The sequence below is a fragment of the Schistocerca serialis genome, unplaced genomic scaffold (assembly GCF_023864345.2).
Source record: "Schistocerca serialis cubense isolate TAMUIC-IGC-003099 unplaced genomic scaffold, iqSchSeri2.2 HiC_scaffold_1195, whole genome shotgun sequence".
Lineage (NCBI taxonomy): Eukaryota > Metazoa > Arthropoda > Insecta > Orthoptera > Acrididae > Schistocerca > Schistocerca serialis.
This window is the reverse complement of record NW_026047398.1, coordinates 55,001-60,000: the sequence shown is the minus strand read 5'-3', so window position 1 is coordinate 60,000 and position 5,000 is coordinate 55,001. Positions and strand designations below refer to the sequence as shown.

The 5,000-nt window shown below is 52.4% G+C and overlaps 1 non-coding gene across 1 annotated transcript in view; it reads right to left on the bottom strand.

Moving 5' to 3' along the window:
- LOC126434750 (small subunit ribosomal RNA) overlaps positions 1-162 on the bottom strand; it is a 1,910-nt gene extending 1,748 nt beyond the window's left edge. Inside the window, exon 1 of the ribosomal RNA XR_007579458.1 lies at positions 1-162. This exon is cut by the window's left edge and continues 1,748 nt beyond it. This is a non-coding gene — a ribosomal RNA (small subunit ribosomal RNA).
- Positions 163-5,000: the final 4,838 nt, after the last annotated feature.

Here is a 5,000-nt window from a genome sequence, read left to right as displayed (position 1 = left end):
TCTAGAATTACCACAGTTATCCAAGTAACGTGGGTACGATCTAAGGAACCATAACTGATTTAATGAGCCATTCGCGGTTTCACCTTAATGCGGCTTGTACTGAGACATGCATGGCTTAATCTTTGAGACAAGCATATGACTACTGGCAGGATCAACCAGGGAGCTGCGTCAACTAGAGCTGAGCAGCCGGCCGCCCGGGAGTGTGTCCCGGGGGCCCGCGCGAACACGCAAGCGTCCGCTCAATTATTCTGCAAACAGGAGGAGGCTGAGCTCCCCTGCACCATACACCTCGAAACCCTCTCAGGTCCCGGCGGCGCGCAGCGCCGTCCTAAGTACTTGGTCGGGTTCGAGAGAGGCGCAATCGCCCGGAGTTTGGCGAGTAGACGCTTTAGGTGCGACCACCCGTGCTCCCAACTGAGCTTGCCGCTGCCGACAGAGGCCCGGGAGCGTGCTGTCGTGGCATTGCCGGCGGGAGACAACACGCGCCACCTACGGTGACCGGCAGCTCCAACGCCAGCGCCACAGAAGGACAAAAGCCCCACTTGGGTGCCGAAGCGAACTCTCCCAGCACAGCGCACGCGCCAACACGTCCGCACAGCTGCGATACAAACCACCTGCGAGAACCGCAGAGGCGACCGAGCAGCAGACGGCGTCGCGGCGCCGAGCGCCAGGCGGCGGCGCATCCTCAGCGCACACAGTCCTCAATCGGACCAGCACACTGCAGATGTCCACCGCGCTTCGCACCGGGCCCGCGAGGACCTACTTTGGCCGCACGGCGCCGCGTGCAGGGTGCGCCGGCGCGCAGCTGCGCCGCCTGCCGCCTCCGTCGGCCGGCGCGCCTGCCACTGGCCGCCCCCACCAGCCGGCTGTAGCGCGTGCGCCCACGCACCGCGCGGCCAGCACGCCGGGAGGCCCCCCCTCACCGGCCGGGGACGGTCCCACCCAGCCACCGCCGCGTATCGCTTCACACCCAGATGCCATTCACGTTCGTGGGCATGGTGGGTATCGCTGGAACAACCGGTTGGTAGCTCAACCGATCGTCGCCATCACTGATTCACCTCTAGCGAGAACAACCGCACCACAACGGTTTACCAGTTGTTCATTTGCGTAACGTCACCAGCAAACGTAGGCGTCCATCGCCATTTGCAAATTCAACGATTGTTGCATGCCTGTGTCAGGTGTCACGACACACTGTCTGCCCACATACACGCAACAACATGTGCACGCTTCGCGAACACGTGGAAGGTGGCCCCCGTACGTATGCGATGTCCATTGCGCGAACGACTGTCAACCGGCCTCTGTCGCATGTCGCAGATGTGGAACGCAGTGCACCATGCTATCACGGTGTGTGAGAAGAGACGACTACGTCTGACAACACGCGCCACTACATCAACAGACGGCTCATGCTGATCGCCATCCAGGGCATACCACACTGCAATCCAGCTCTTATAGGGAGACGACACGTAGCTGAGTGCACAACATTTGGACCGCATGGTTCGCCGTTGTTGGCGCAGTCGTTGTACGGTCACATGTACCACGATGTATCATTCAGTACATGAGGACCAATGTGCAGTACAGTGTGTGATTTGGACGTACAACATCAGCGGACAGTTGACACAGGCCGTACCACAGCGTAGGCTAAGTGCTTCGCCATGCGAATGCCAATGAACAACTGCAAATGCCAATGAACAACTGCAAAGGGCATTGAGCATGTACGTCCTGCTGCCATCCACATTACAGTGTATAGCTGCAAGGTGTTTAACATGAAGCGATACACTGGGGACCGGGCAGTGCGAGTAGCAAACTATATTGCGGGGGTTGCAGTTGGGCAACACTACACTAATTTAACGCGTCGTATGACAATTACAGAGCAGGTTAAGGCCCAACGTGTGTTGGGTTAAGGCCCAACGTGTGTTGGGTTAAGGCCCAACGTGTGTTGGGTTAAGGCCCAACGTGTGTTGGGTTAAGGCCCAACGTGTGTTGGGTTAAGGCCCAACGTGTGTTGGGTTAAGGCCCAACGTGTGTTGGGTTAAGGCCCAACGTGTGTTGGGTTACAGCACAATGTGGGTTACGTTAAGGCGCAATATAGGTTACGTTAAGGCGCAATATAGGTTACGTTAAGGCGCAATATAGGTTACGTTAAGGCGCAATATAGGTTACGTTAAGGCGCAATATAGGTTACGTTAAGGCGCAATATAGGTTACGTTAAGGCGCAATATAGGTTACGTTAAGGCGCAATATAGGTTACGTTAAGGCGCAATATAGGTTACGTTAAGGCGCAATATAGGTTACGTTAAGGCGCAATATAGGTTACGTTAAGGCGCAATATAGGTTACGTTAAGGCGCAATATAGGTTACGTTAAGGCGCAATATAGGTTACGTTAAGGCGCAATATAGGTTACGTTAAGGCGCAATATAGGTTACGTTAAGGCGCAATATAGGTTACGTTAAGGCGCAATATAGGTTACGTTAAGGCGCAATATAGGTTACGTTAAGGCGCAATATAGGTTACGTTAAGGCGCAATATAGGTTACGTTAAGGCGCAATATAGGTTACGTTAAGGCGCAATATAGGTTACGTTAAGGCGCAATATAGGTTACGTTAAGGCGCAATATAGGTTAGGTTAAGGCGCAATATAGGTTACGTTAAGGCGCAATATAGGTTACGTTAAGGCGCAATACAGGTTACGTTAAGGCGCAATACAGGTTAGGTTAAGGCGCAATACAGGTTAGGTTAAGGCGCAATACAGGTTAGGTTAAGGCGCAATACAGGTTAGGTTAAGGCGCAATACAGGTTAGGTTAAGGCGCAATACAGGTTAGGTTAAGGCGCAATACAGGTTAGGTTAAGGCGCAATACAGGTTAGGTTAAGGCGCAATACAGGTTAGGTTAAGGCGCAATACAGGTTAGGTTAAGGCGCAATACAGGTTAGGTTAAGGCGCAATACAGGTTAGGTTAAGGCGCAATACAGGTTAGGTTAAGGCGCAATACAGGTTAGGTTAAGGTACGACGTAGGTTAGGTTAAGGTACGACGTAGGTTAGGTTAAGGTACGACGTAGGTTAGGTTAAGGTACGACGTAGGTTAGGTTAAGGTACGACGTAGGTTAGGTTAAGGTACGACGTAGGTTAGGTTAAGGTACGACGTAGGTTAGGTTAAGGTACGACGTAGGTTAGGTTAAGGTACGACGTAGGTTAGGTTAAGGTACGACGTAGGTTAGGTTAAGGTACGACGTAGGTTAGGTTAAGGTACGACGTAGGTTAGGTTAAGGTACGACGTAGGTTAGGTTAAGGTACGACGTAGGTTAGGTTAAGGTACGACGTAGGTTAGGTTAAGGTACGACGTAGGTTAGGTTAAGGTACGACGTAGGTTAGGTTAAGGTACGACGTAGGTTAGGTTAAGGTACGACGTAGGTTAGGTTAAGGTACGACGTAGGTTAGGTTAAGGTACGACGTAGGTTAGGTTAAGGTACGACGTAGGTTAGGTTAAGGTACGACGTAGGTTAGGTTAAGGTACGACGTAGGTTAGGTTAAGGTACGACGTAGGTTAGGTTAAGGTACGACGTAGGTTAGGTTAAGGTACGACGTAGGTTAGGTTACGGTACGACGTAGGTTAGGTTACGGTACGACGTAGGTTAGGTTACGGTACGACGTAGGTTAGGTTACGGTACGACGTAGGTTAGGTTACGGTACGACGTAGGTTAGGTTACGGTACGACGTAGGTTAGGTTACGGTACGATATAGGTTAGGTTACGGTACGATATAGGTTAGGTTAAGGTACACATTGTTGTAAGGAAAGGTTTAATGGGGGGCGGGGCGGCCGGTTTGTTGATTGTGACTATAGTAAGTGGATGCCTGCGGCATCATCTGATTTGCCACGTCAGGATGCACCTTTGGCTCATGACAGGCGGCGCTCTGATTCCATGGTTGTGGCAGACCTGTGTCTTTCATTCCTGCCATTGTTTGTGTGCTGTGAGAGGAGGCAGTATTGTGATGTTGGGTGCACCCCTGTGTAGGACATGTGTGGGTGTTGGTGGCTTGGCTGAGCAATGGTGGTTGTCGGGTGGGTGGGATATTCTGTTTTCTGAGTGGACCTCCCAGTCTGGTTATGACAGTGTGGATTGTCTAATGTGGCGGAGAGGATGCACTGGGTGTTGTTCCATGCTGGTGCTTACATATTGTCTGTGTGCGTGTTACAGGCAGAGAGTAGTGCGTGATAAGGGTGTGTGGCTGACGTGTGGTTGTGATTGTGAGCAGAGTCTTTCAGCATGTATACGGACAGTTGTATACATTATCTGTATTCTGATGGCTCTATCTATTACTAATCAGCGCCGTGTATACGTTTAATCCGGTTCCAGTCGAAACTGTTGTATCTCTGTACATTAGTGACACGGCGAGCCCGCTATGTAGTTACTCGTCTCGGCAGCTTCCACCGGTGTATGGCAAATGATTATAAGGAATCAGTCTAGTCGTCAATACCGATGGTGTGACGTCACATGTCTGGGGTGGGGGACGCTGCGCCCTTCCGGTGGGTCATGGCCTAGAAAGACTCTTCCCACGCAGGGGGGCGTGGACTGTCATTGACTCTTCCGAGTAATATACTTGCCGTACGTTTTTGCGACTGCGAGTGCAACGCTCACCGGTACCGACATGGATGGAGCGCCTCCTAGCTGACCGCTCAGCATCGGCATTCGTACAGAGAGCAACGCGATCGCGTCTCTAGCTCGTAACTGGTACAGCTCGCAGCTCATGTATAGGGACAGCGGGAATGTCGCATATTGGACGTACCTCTTCATGAAACGCATGTTATAGGGGTGGATTGCACATTGCGACTGCGGGAAAAGTCCGCCGTTCATCCGCTGGAGTTGCGAGTTGGGCGGTTGGAGTGGGGCGCAGGTGGAGTGATTGCCGGTCCACGATTTCGTGCGGCAGAGGCGCTGGCGTTGGGGTGCTGTGGTCGACAGAGGACGCAGGCTTTGTGGGTGGGGTCGAAAGATGGGCACTG